At 50.9% G+C, this 13715-nt stretch overlaps 1 protein-coding gene and 1 long non-coding RNA gene across 3 annotated transcripts in view; one reads left to right on the top strand and one right to left on the bottom strand.

Annotated features, from left to right (window-relative positions):
* LOC147081761 (uncharacterized) overlaps positions 1-13715 on the top strand; it is a 73597-nt gene that overhangs the window by 20525 nt on the left and 39357 nt on the right. The gene's annotated exons all lie outside the window — the stretch shown is intronic.
* LOC147081762 (uncharacterized) lies at positions 162-5697 on the bottom strand. 2 transcript variants are annotated; one of them, XR_015076456.1, is made up of 3 exons: positions 5621-5697; positions 3837-3999; positions 162-474 (listed from the first exon to the last, which is right to left on the bottom strand). It is a non-coding gene; the product is annotated as an uncharacterized LOC147081762 (long non-coding RNA). The 2 variants fall into 2 exon arrangements; XR_015076455.1 differs by having other exon boundaries at positions 5257-5687.

Genomic DNA, 13715 nt, shown 5'->3' with positions numbered 1-13715 from the left:
CCCGAAACGACCTGACACTGTCTCGGGTCTACGATTTGACAGTGAAGGGATGGCCAGCACATGGCGACCCACTGTTACCAGCATTCTCAGCCAGACGAGAACAGCTGTCCATCTGTCAAGGAACATTGATGTATGGAACAAGGGTGATTATTCCTCCTAAATTAAGGGAGAGAGTTCTGAAGGAACTGCATGAAGGTCATCTGGGGGGAGTCAAGATGAAAAGCCTTGCTAGGGCTTATGTGTGGTGGCCAGGTATCGACAAACAAATAGAGGATCTGACTAAAAGCTGCTCAGGGTGCCAAAAAGTTCAAAACGTACCTCCAATTGCACCGCTGCATCCGTGGGAATGGCCTTCAACCCCATGGCAACGTGTGCATATCGACTTTGCAGGTCCATTCATGGATTCCATGTTTTTGATAGCGGTAGACACACATTCTAAATGGCCAGAAGTGATTAAGATGTCGACCACTACCTCTGAAAAGACAATTGCAGTTCTAAGAACCATATTTGCAAGGAATGGGTTGCCGGAACAAATATGTTCAGATAACGGACCACAGTTCGTGTCAGAAGAATTCCAGAAATTCATGAAAAAGAATGGGGTGAAACACTATACATCTGCCCCATATCATCCGGTTACCAATGGGTTGGCCGAGAGATTTGTACAAACGTTCAAAAAGGCGATAAAGGCCATGAGCGAAGACCATATTCCACTACAACACAAGGTGGACAATTTCCTGATGGCATATCGAAACGCCACGCATGCAGTGACAAATCAAAGCCCTGCCATAATGTTCTATAACAGGAGGTTGCGGTCCCGGTTGGATTTGTTAAAACCCAATGTGCGTAGGGAAGTCGAAAACAAGCAATTCCAGCACGTAAATAACAAGGCCACTCGGAGTTTCGAAATAGGACAACCAGTGTTGGCCAGGGACTATAGGAATGATAAATGGCAATCCGGAACAATTCGTGCCCGACAAGGACCCTTGATGTACACGGTAGACGTTGGAGAGAACGTAATACGTCGTCATGCTGACCAACTTGTGGAATCGAGAACAAGGGTCGACCCCATGTCTACGGCAGAGACACCAGTTGAAGAAGTTATTGAGCCTGTAGCATCTACCTCAGACTCGTATGTACATGATGATGTTCAATCCATAGGAGATCAAATGGATCAGTCACCCCAGCAACGAGAACCAGAGACCCCTGAAAGGCGTTATCCGGCCCGGATCAGGAGGCCTCCTCAGAGACTGAATCTTTGAACAGTTTTGTGTGAAAGTTGTATACATGTTATCCATGTATTGTTTAAATTGGGGTGTACACTGTTAAGCTAAAAGGGGAGGAATTGTAGTGTATGTAACCTGTACCACCTTAAGAGGATACCTTAAGGTGATGGACTACTTTTTGATGGCTCCTGTACATTGTAGTACCGGTGGTGACCACACCGGTATATAAACCCTGTGGAGCAAAGTGTATTCCAGTTCAGCCCTGACCCTCAGTTACTAAAGACCTGTTTAAGTATTTCTGTTGTCTGTGTCCAGTTATTCAGCATAACTACATTTGAAAGCACAGACTCAACACGAAGGGTGCTCGGGAGCGGGCGGGGAAGTGGCTTTGAGCCCAAGATCAGCCATGATCTTATTGAATGGCGGAGCAGGCTCGAGGGGCCAAGTGGCCTATTCCTGCTCCTATTTCTTATGTTCAAAGCAGATAACTTCCCACTTCTCCACATTATATTCCATCTGCCATGTTCTTGCCCATTCACTGAACCTGTCGATATCCCTTTGCAGCCTCTTTGTCTCCTCCTCACAACTTATTTTCCCACCTAGCTTTGTATCGTCAGCAAACTTGGACACATTGCACTCGGTCCCCTCATCTAAGTCATTGATGGAGATTGTGAATAGCTGAGGCCCCAGTAATGATCCTTGCGGGACCCCACTAGTTACAGCCTGCCAGCCCGAAAATGAGCCGTTTATTCCTACTCTCTGTTTTCTGACCGTTAACCAGTCCTCAATCCATGCTAATATTACCCCCAATCCCATGAGCCCTAATTTAGTGTGACAGCACCCTGGGAGGAAAGGGCACCTGCTCCTGATCGCCACCCACTTAACTTGACAAGGTCGGACTGTCTACACCACAACTCCAGATATACACAGCCATGCCTCAGCTGTCCAGAGCCTTGCTCAGGCCCCATCCGGAGGACTGCCTTCAGTTTCAGGCACCGCACCTCAGAAAGGGACACACTGGCCTCGGAGGGGGTGCCGGGCAGATTCACCAGGAGGACACCGGGGCTGAGAAGGTCTCATTATGGGGACGGAACCATCGAATGAAACAGCACAGAAGGAGGCCATTCGGCCCACCATGCCTGTGCCGGCTCTTTGGTCGAGCTCTCCGATTAGTCCCACTCCCCCCTGCTCTTTCCCCCTCGCCCTGTAAATGTCTCCCCTTCAAGTATTTACCCACTTCTTTATGAAAGTGACGATTGAATCTGCTTCCACCGCCCTTTCAGGCAGTGCATTCCAGATCACAACAACTTGGTGTAAAAATCTGTTTCCTCATCTCACCTCTGGTTCTTTTGCCAATCGCCTTAAATCTGGTTTCTGTCCCTTCAGCCATTGGAAACGGTTTCTCCTTATTTACTCTCTCAAAATCCATCCTGATTTTGAACAACTCTATCAAATCTCCTCTTAATCTTCTTTGCTTGAGGAGAACAACCCCAGCTTCTCCCGTCTCTCCACGTAACTCAAGTCCCTCATCCCTGGTCCCATTCTCGTAAATTTCTTCTGCACCCTCTCTAAGGCCTTGACATCCTTCCTAAAGTGTGGTGCCCAGCGGAAGCCTAGCCAGTGTTTTATAAAGGCTTACCATAACCTGCTTGCTTTTGTACTCTATTCCTCTATTAATAAAGTCAAGGATCCTGTATGCTTTTTTAACAGCCTTCTCAACTTGTCCTGCCACCTTCTAAGATTTGTGTCCATACACCCCGAGGCCTCTCTGTTCCTGCACCCTCTTTAAAACTGGACCATTTAGTTTATATTGCCTCTCCTCATTCTTCCTGCCAAAATGAATCACTTCACACTTCTCTACATTAAATTTAATCTGCCACGTTTCTGCCCATTTCACCAGTCTGGCTACATCCTCCTGAAGTCTGTTACTATCCTCATTGTTTGCTATATTTGAGTTTCGTGTCATCTGTAAATTTTGAAATTTTGCCCTGGATCCCCAAGTCCAGGTCATTGATATATATCAAAAAAAGGCAGTGGTCCGAATCAATGTTCACGTTAAGTTGCGCGGCCACGCAGCGGTCTGGAGGTCCCGCGCAGCCGGCTCACCGCCCTATAAATGGAATAAACGCGCATGCGCAGAAATTTGAATGGGCCGTGCAGCCCGTTAAAGGGGCCACACACCTAAAAAAAAAGAGGGAACATTGATCCTAATACCGACCCCTGGGGAACATCACTGTTTACCTCCCTCCAGTCTGAAAAGAAACCGTTCACCACTACTCTCTGCTTTCTGTCCCTTGGCAGAAAATTGGGAGGGGGCGAGAGCAAACAGCACCTGATTTCTCACCAAGCACTTACGGGAGCAGGGGATTTGCCCTACTTTAAATGTCAGTCTCTTAAATATACATTATAAAAAAAGGGAGACGCTGTCCCTTTAAAATCGGTCATCCACGGGGATTTTTAATGAAAATCTCATAGAAAAAGAGAGCGCCTGTCCCTTTAAGAGAACCCCCACCACTCCCATATTTCTCTTAAAGTGCTTGAAATTAATAATTTAAAACGCACAAAATTAATATTAAAAAAATTAATTCAGGGAGAAAAAATATTTTTACTCACATTTGCTCCACAGGGTTTCTTGTTTCTGTTCCATCAATTTAAAAACAAACAGCTTTTTTTATGATCAGCCTTGATCGCATTGAATGGCGGAGCAGGCTCGAAGGGTCGAATGGCCTACTCCTGCTCCTATCTTCTATGTTTCTATATTTAAAACAAGTATCTTCTGTAAAATAAAATTAGTTTGAGCTGTAAAATGGGAAAGGAACATTAAAAATAAACTTTCCCAGGATCACAGATTCTGACCAGGCCGCTTTACAAAATGGCGGCGGGCCGATCCCAGGTCCCGCCTCCCCCTTCGCCGCGATTGGTTGGAGGACCAAAGCCCCTCGGTCGGTCCTCCAGGCTCCGCCTCCCCTCGCTCATTGGTGGAGAGCTCAGTGTCAGTCAGTGCACGCCGGCGACGTCGTGACGTTGCAGGGAGGGCGGTTGGAGCAGGCGGGAAATTAAATTCATTTAAATTAAATCTCCCGTCAGCCTCCTCTGTCCCAATCAGCCGGCGCAAGTCCCACCCCTCGGGCTCCCCGATTGGTTGGAGGACCCGCCGCCGGCTCGCTCCTCCAGCCCCGCCCCGCTCGCTCCCTATTGGTCGGAAGCTCCCGTCAATCAGGCCCTGGGCCCGGGTCCTATCACAGAATCACAGAATCACAGAAACCCCACAGTGCAGATAGAGGCCATTTCGGCCCATCGAGCCTGCAGCGACACACATCCCACCCGATCCCCGCAACCCCTACACCAACACATATCCCACCCTATCCCCGTAACCCCACGTATTTAATCCCCCTAACACTAAGGGTCAATTTATCATAGCCAATCAACCTAACCCGCACATCTTTGGACTGTGGGAGGAAACCGGAGCACCCGGAGAAAACCCACGCAAACACGGGGAGAATGTGCAAACTCCACGCAGTCACCCGAGGCCGGATTCGAACCCGGGTCCCTGGCGCTGTGAGGCAACAGTGCTAACCACTATGTCACCGTGCTGTACTTTCAATGATGACTTTTATAAACTGGTTTTACAGGAAATTAGAAGAGGAAGGGAGAGATTTGAAGACACTCGGTCCCTTTGTGACTCTAAAGTTGCAGCTGACCCCGCGCATGCGCCCCATGGCCCCGCCCTCTCCTGCTCCACAGGCGCCCGGCCCGCACCGCGCATGCTCAGCACACACCCTGTGCCCCTGTCAATCATCCCCCCCCTCTGAACAGGCCCCGCCCCCTTCCCCTACTCCGCATGCGCCGCCGGGCCCCGCTCCCGAGGATGAGCCGCTCCGCGCCTGCGCAAGGCCTCGGATTCTGTGGAAGGCCCGGGCAACCGCGAGAGTCCGGATCACCGGCGGAAAGTGAGTTTTATGAGGGTTTTTTTTAAATATAGCGGAGAGAAGCGCGGGCGGGAAGATAAATAAAAAGAAAATACAAACCGCACCGTCCCAGCGCCCTCCCGGCACCGAGCGAAGCCTCTTCCTCTGATGACGTCACTATCGGGCCCCAGCCTCAGGGAGGAAGGTCCCGCCCCCTTGCCGCGCCGCCATTGGTTGGAGGACCAGGCCGCCCAGTTCAGTCCTCCCAGCTCAGCCCTGTTCCTATTGGTCAGCGCTCCCGTCAGTCAGAATCACATTGTTCCGGCTCACTCCGCCACCCCGCGCGGATGAAACCGCTCCGTTCGGCGTCCGCGGATGTCCCGCCCGCCCGACTCTCAGGTTTGCTTTTTCTGGTATTTTTCTTTATAATCTCGCTCTCCGCTCCCCCTTCACCTCGATTTAAATCGATTCCCCAACACTTTACTTTACCCCGGCCGCTGATTCCGCCTCTTCCCCGGGCCAACTTCCGTCTTCTCCTCAGGGCGCACTGGCAGCCTCGTTTTGTGTTGGGGCCAAATGAGCATGCGCGGCCCCGCCTCTCCACATTTAAAGGGACACCCACCCACACACAGAATCACACAGAATCCCCACAGTGCAGATAGAGGCCATTTCGGCCCATCTAGCCTGCACCGACACATATCCCACCCTATCCCCGTAACCCCACGTATTTAATCCCCTAACAGGAAGGGTCAATTTATCATAGCCAAATCAACCTAACCCACACATCTTTGGACTGTGGGAGGAAACCGGAGCACCCGGAGGAAACCCACGCAGACACAGGGAGAATGTGCAAACTCCACACCCACACCCTGCACATTTAAAGGGACACCCACCCCCTCTACATTTAAAGGGACACACACCCCCTCCACATTTAAAGGGACATCCACCCTGCCACATTTAAAGGGACACCCACCTCCTCCACATTTAAAGGGACTACCTCCCCCCATCTCATGTCCTCTACTGTGGAGGAGGAATTCCTTGAGTGTTTACGGGATGGTTTCCTGGACCAATATGTCGAGGATCCAACCAGAGACCAGGCCATCTTAGACTGGGTATTATGTAACGAGAAAGGATTAATTAGCAATCTTGTTGTATGAGGCCCCTTGGGTTGGAGTGATCATAATATGATCGAATTAGCACTGTTGCCTCACAGCGCCAGGGACCCGGGTTCAAATCCGGCCTCGGGTGACTGTCTGTGTGGAGTTTGCACATTCTCCCCGTGTTTGCGTGGGTTTTCTCCGGGTGCTCCTGTTTCCTCCCACAGTCCAAAGATGTGCGGGTTACGTTGATTGGCTATGATAAAAATTGGCCCTTAGTGTTAGGGGGGATTAAATACGTGGGGTTACGGGGATAGGGCTTGGGTGGGATGGCTGTCGGTGCAGCGACCGGGTGCTAGGGTTTGGATGATCAGCCATGATCTCGTTGAATGGCGGAGCAGGCTCGAAGGGCCGAATGGCCTGCTCCTGCTCCTGCTCCTATCTTCTATGTTTCTATGTTTCATTAAGATGGAGAATGAAGTTGTTGACTCAGAGATTAGGGTCCTAAATTTAAATAAAGGAAACTACGATGGTCTGAGGAGCAAGTTGGGTAGGATTGATTGGGGAATGTCACTCAAAGGGTTCACGATGGACAGGCAATGGCAAACATTCAAAGACCGCATGGATGAACTACAGAATTTGTTCATCCCAGTTTGGCATAAAAATAAAACAAAAGAGGTGACTCAACCGTGGCTAACAAGGGAAATTAGGGATAGCAGAAGATCCAAGGAGACGACATATAAATTGGCCAGAAAAAGCAGTAAACCTGAGGATTGGGAGCAGTTTAGGATTCAACAAAGGAGGACAAAGGGATTAATTAAGAAGGGGAAAATAGAATATGAGAGTAAGTTTGCAGGGAAAATAGAATATGAGAGTAAGTTTGCAGGGAACATAAAAACTGACTGTAAAAGCTTTTATAGATATGTGAAGAGAAAAAGAACATAAGAACATAAGAGGTAGGAGCAGAAGTAGGCCATACGGCCCCTCGGGCCTGCTCCACCATTCAATAGGATCATGGCTGATCTGAACCTAAACTCACGTCCACTTCCCTGCCCGCTCCCCGTAACCCCTAATTCCCTTATCAGTTAGGAAACTGTTTATCTCCGTTTTAAATTTATTTAATGTCGCAGCTTCCACAGCTATCTGAGGTAGCAAATTCCATAGATTTACCACCCTGAGTGAAGAAGTTTCTCCTCATCTCAGTTTTGAAACGGCAGCCCCTTATTCTAAGATTATGCCCCCTAGTTCTAGTTTCACCCATCAGTGGAAACATCATCCCCGCATCCACCCGATCAAGCCCCCTCACAATCTTATATGTTTTGATAATATCGCCTCTCATTCTTCTGAATTCCAATGAGTAGATGCCCAACCTACTCAACCTTTCCTCATAAGTCAACCCCCTCATCTCCGGAATCAACCGAGTGAACCTTCTCTGAACTGCCTCGAGAGCAAGTATATCTTTTCTTAAATATGTAAACCAAAACTGTACGCAATATTCCAGGTGTGGCCTCACCAGTCCCCTGTATAACTGAAGCAAGACTTCCCTGCTTTTATACTCCATCCCCCTTGCAATAAAAGCCAAGATTCCATTGGCCTTCCTGATCACCTGCTGTACCTGCATACTAACCTTCTGCGTTTCATGCACCAGGACCCCCAGATCCCTTTGTACTGTAGCACTTTGCAGTTTCTCTCCATTTAGATAATAACTTGCTCTTTGATTTTTTCTGCCAAAGTGCATAACCTCCCACTTTCCAACATTATATTCCATCTGCCAAATTTCTGCCCACTCACTTAGCCTGTCTATGTCCTTTTGCAGGTTTTTTCTGTCCTCCTCACTCACTGCTTTCCCTCCCATCTTTGTATCGTCGGCAAACTTGGATATGTTGCACTTGGTCCCCTCCTCCAAATCGTTAATATAGATTGTAAAGAGTTGGGGTCCCAGCACTGACCCCTGCGGAACACCACTAGTTACTGATTGCCAACCCGAGAATGAACCATTTATTCCAACTCTCTGTTTTCTGTTAGATGGCCAATCTTCCACCCATGCCAGTATATTACCCCCAATCCCATGATTTTTTATCTTGTGCAGTAATCTTTTGTGTGGCACCTTGTCAAATGCCTTTTGGAAGTCCAAATACACCACATCCACTGGTTCCCCTTTATCCACCCTGTTTGTTACATCCTCAAAGAATTCGAGCAAATTTGTCAAACATGACTTCCCCTTTATAAAACCATGCTGACTCTGTCCGATTAAATTATGCTTATCCAAATGTCCTGTTACTGCTTCCTTAATAATGGACTCCAACATTTTACCAACCACAGATGTTAGGCTAACTGGTCAATAGTTTCCAACCTTTTGTCTACCTCCCTTTTTAAATAAGGGCATTACATTAGCAGTTTTCCAATCTGCTGGGACTTTGCCTGAATCTAGGGAGTTTTGGAAAATTACCACCAATGCATCCGCAATCCCCACCGTTACCTGTCTCAAGACCCTAGGATGTAAGCCATCAGGTCCAGGGGATTTATCCGCCTTCAGTCCCATTATCTTACCGAGTACCATCTCCTGAGTGATTTTAATCGTGTTTAGCTCCTCCCCCCCCATAGCCCCCTGTTTCTCCAGTGTTGGGATATTTTTAGTGTCGTCTACTGTAAAGACTGATACAAAATATTTGTTCAGCGTTTTTGCCATCTCCATGTTCCCCACTACTAACTTCCCAGTCTCGTCCTCTCAGGGACCAACATTCACTTTAGCCACCCTTTTTCTTTTTATATAACTGTAGAAACTCTTGCTATCTGTTTTTATATTTTTTGCTAGTTTACTTTCATAATCTATCTTCCCTTTCTTAATTAATGTTTTAGTTATTCTTTGCTGGCTTTTAAATACTTCCCAATCTTCTATCCTCCCACTAGATTTGGCTACTTTATATGCCCTTGTTTTCAGTCGGATACTATCCTTTATTACTTTATTAGCCACGGATGGCTGTCTTTTCTTTTACGCCCCTTTTTCCTCAGTGGAATATATTCTTCTTGAAAGTTGTGAAATATCTCCTTGAATGTACACCACTGCTCATGTACCGTCTTACACCTTAATCTATTTTCCCAGTCCACTTTAGTCAACCCTGCTCTCATACCTTCATAGTCTCCTTTATTTAAGCTTAGTACGCTGGTTTGAGATCCAACTCTCTCACCCTCCAACTGAATTTGGAATTCAACCATGTTATGGTCACTCATTCCAAGGGGATCCTTTACTAGGACATTTTTTATTAATCCTGTCTCATTACACAGGACCAGATCTAAGATTGCCTTGGACAGTGTAGAGGGAACTTTACTCTGTATCTAACCCGTGCTCTACCTGCCCTCATGAGCAAACTTGGCTAGGGTAAATAAAATCAGAGAGTTAAATGCGTGGCTCAAAGACTGGTGTCGGAGAAATGGGTTTTGCTTCTTGGGACACTGGCACCAGTATTGGGACAGGAGAGAGCTGTTCCGTTGGGACGGAGTTCACTTGGCCAGTGCTGGGACTAGAATCCTGGTGAATCAAATAACTAGGGCTGTAGAGAGGGCTTTAAACTAATTAGTGGCGGGGAGGTTTCAAGAGAGCCTGGTTGTTTCAGTAACATACTGCTCAAGGAACCCGTCCCTAATGCACTCTATGAACTCTTCCTCAAGGCTGCTCTGCCCAATTTGATTTGTCCAGTCAATATGAAAGTTAAAATCTCCCATGATTATAGCTGTTCCCTTATTACAAGCCCCAACTATTTCCTGATTTATACTCCGACCAATAGAGTTGCAACTGTTAGGAGGCCTATAGACTACGCCCACTCGTGACTTTTTCCCCTTATTATTCCTTATTTCCACCCAAACCGTTTCACTATCCTGATCCTTTGACCCAATATCATTTCTCACTATTGCAGTGATTCCATCCGTTATTAACACAGCCACCCCACCTCCTTTTCCTTCCTGGCTGTCCTTCCTAATAGTCAAATACCCCTCAATGTTTAGTTGCCAGTCATGGTCACCCTGCAGCCATGTCTCCGTAATGGCCACCAGATCATACCAATGTGTAGTTATTTGTACCGTCAACTCGTCTATTTTGTTATGAATGCTGCGTGCATTCAGATAAAGAACTTTAAAATATGTTTTGTGACAATTTATTCCTGCTTTTACCCCCTTTACAACTTTACCTTTATCTTTATATATTCTGTCCCTTCCTGACACGCTCTGGTTTTTAATTCCTCCACTGCTACCTTGCTCTATTGCCTTCTCCGCTGACATTTTTATTTTTCGCTCTCTTGAAACCTCCCCCCCACTAATTAGTTTAAAGCCCTCTCCACAGCACTAGTTACTCGATTCACCAGGATTCTAGTCCCAACACTGGCCAAGTGAACTCCGTCCCAACGGAACAGCTTTCTCCTGTCCCAGTACTGCTGCCAGTGTCCCAAGAAGCAAAACCCATTTCTCCCACACCAGTCTTTGAGCCACGCATTTAACTCTCTGATTTTATTTACCCTAGCCAAATTTGCTCATGAGGGCAGGTAGAGCACGGGTTAGATAGAGAGTAAATCTCACTCTACACTGTCCCATCAAACACTCCCAGGGCAGGTACAACACGGGTTAGATACAGAGTAAAGCTTCTTGTACACTGTCCCATCAAACACTCGCAAGGCAGGTAGAGCACGCGTTCGATAGAGAGTAAATCTCACTCTACACTGTCCCATCAAACACTCCTGGGGCAGGTACAGCACGGGTTAGATACAGAGTAAAGCTCCCTCTACACTGTCCCATCAAACACTCCCAGGGCAGGTACAGCATGGGTTTGATACAGAGTAAAGCTCCCTCTACACTGTCCCATCAAACACTCCCAGGGCAGGTACAGCACGGGTTAGATACAGAGTAAAGCTCCCTCTACACTGTCCCATCAAACACTCCCAGGGCAGGTACAGCACGGGTTAGATACAGAGTAAAGCTCCCTCCACACTGTCCCATCAAACACTCCCAGGGCAGGTACAGCACGGGTTAAATACAGAGTAAAGCTACCTCTACACTGTCCCATCAAACACTCCCAGGGCAGGTACAGCACGGGTTAGATACAGAGTAAAGCCCCCTCTACACTGTCCCATCAAACACTCCCAGGGCAGGTACAGCACGGGTTAGATACAGAGTAAAGCTCCCTCTACACTGTCCCATCAAACACTCCCAGGGCAGGTACAGCACGGGTTAGATACAGAGTGTCAGCCGTGGCTCAGGCGGCAGCACTCTCTCCTCTGAGTCAGAAGGTTGTGGGTTGAAGTCCCACTCCAGAGACTCGAGTCTAAAACTCTGTGCTGCCCCTCCAGTGCAGTGCTGAGGGAGTAAAGCCCAGTGCAGAGTAAAGTTCCCTCTGCACTGCTCCACTAACAGGCCTGAGCCCCAAACTCAGAAGAGCGCCCTCTGCTGCATTCCGCTTGTCTCAGCAGCGGGAGAAGCAGGCGGCGGAAGTCCCGCCCCTCGGACACCCCGATTGGTTGCAGGACCCACCGCCACCTCAGTCCTCCGAGCTCCGCCCGCTCTCTCCCTATTGGTCGGAGCTCCCGTCAGTCACCGCCGTGGAGTTGATCGCGTGCCCCAGTCCGGCTCCCTGCAGAGGACAAGGGGCTGCGGCCGCTCAATCTGCTCCGCTCGGTGCCGGGAGGGCGCTGGGACGGTGCGGTTTGTATTTTCTTTTTATTTATCTCCCCGCCCTCGCTTCTCTCCGCTATGTATAAAAAAACCCTGATAAAACTCACTTTCCGCCGGTGATCCGGACTCTCGCGGTTGCCCGGGCCTTCCCCAGAATGCGAGGCCCTGCGCAGGCGCGGTAGCGGCTCATCCTCGGGAGCGGGCCCCGGTGGCCCATGCAGAGTAGGGGGAGGGGGCCGGGCCTGTTCAGAGGCCACGCTCACCTTGGAGCGGCGCATGCGGTGCAGGGGGAGGGGCGGGGCCTCTTTAGAGCCCGCGCTCACCTTGGAGCGGCGCATGCGGAATAGGGGGAGGGGGCGGGGCCTGTTCAGAGCCCGCGCTCACCTTGGAGCGGCGCATGCGGAATAGGGGGAGGGGGCGGGGCATGTTCAGAGCCCGCGCTCACCTTGGAGCGGCGCATGCGGTGCAGGGGGAGGGGGCGGGGCCTCTTTAGAGCCTGCGCTCACCTTGGAGCGGCGCATGCGAAATAGGGGGGGGGCGGGGCATGTTCAGAGCCCGCGCTCACCTTGGAGCGACGCATGCGGTGCAGGGGGAGGGGGCGGGGCCTCTTTAGAGCCTGCGCTCACCTTGGAGCGGCGCATGCGGAATAGGGGGAGGGGGCGGGGCATGTTCAGAGCCGGCGCTCACCTTGGAGCGGCGCATGCGGAGTAGGGGTCGGGGCCTGTTCAGAGCCCGCGCTCACCTTGGAGCGGCGCATGCGGAGTAGGGGGAGGGGCCTGTTCAGAGCCTGCGCTCACCTTGGAGCGGTGCATGCGGAGTAGGGGGAGTGGGCGGGGCCTGTTCAGAGCCCGCGCTCACCTTGGAGCGGCGCATGCGGAGTCGGGGGAGGGGCGGGGCATGTTTAGAGCCCGCGCTCACTTTGGAGTGGCGCATGCAGAGTAGGGGGAGGGGGCGGGGCCTGTTCAGAGCCCACGCTCACCTTGGAGCAGCGCATGCGGAGTAGGGGGAGGGGGTGGGGCCTGTTCAAAACCCGCGCTCAGCTTGGAGCGGCACATGCGGAGTAGGTGGTGGGGGCGGGGCCTGTTCAGAGCCCGCGCTCACCTTGGAGTGGCGCCTGCAGTGTAGGGGGAGGGGCGGGGCCTGTTCAGAGCCCGCGCTCACTTTGGAGAGACGCATGCGAAGTAGGGGGATGGGGCGGGGCCTGTTCAGAGCCCGCGCTCACCTTGGAGCGGCGCATGCGGAGTAGAGGAGGGGTTGGGGCCTGTTCAGAGCCTGCGCTCACCTTGGAGCGGCGCATGTGGAGTAGGGGATCGGGGCGGGGCCTGTTCAGAGCCTGCGCTCACCTTGGAGCGGCGCATGTGGAGTAAGGGAGGGGGTGCGGCCTGTTCAGAGCCTGCGCTCAGCTTGGAGTGGCGCATGCGGAGTAGGGGGTGGGGCGGGGCCTGTTCAGAGCACGCGCTCACCTTGGAGCGGCGCATGCAGTGTAGGGGGAGGGGTGGGGCCTGTTCAGAGCCCTCGCTCACTTTGGAGAGGCGTAGGGGGATGGGGCGGGGCCTGTTCAGAGCCCGCGCTCACCTTGGAGCGGCGCATGCGGAGTAGGGGAGGGGGTGGGGCCTGTTCGGAGCCTGCGCTCACCTTGGAGCGGCGCATGTGGAGTAGGGGGAGGGGGTGGGGCCTGTTCAGAGCCTGCGCTCACCTTGGAGCGGCGCATGTGGAGTAGGGGGTGGGGGCGGGGCCTTTTCAGAGCCTGCGCTCACCTTGGAGCGGCGCATGCAGAGTAGGGGAGGGGGTGGGGCCTGTTCAGAGCCTGCGCTCACCTTGGAGCGGCC

Source organism: Somniosus microcephalus, unplaced genomic scaffold, assembly GCF_052327205.1.
Source record: "Somniosus microcephalus isolate GS21.2 unplaced genomic scaffold, FLI_Smic_1.0 scaffold438, whole genome shotgun sequence".
Classification (NCBI taxonomy): Eukaryota; Metazoa; Chordata; class Chondrichthyes; order Squaliformes; family Somniosidae; genus Somniosus; species Somniosus microcephalus.
Note: the sequence above shows the minus strand (reverse complement) of the source record. Positions and strands in the feature narration are given on the sequence as shown.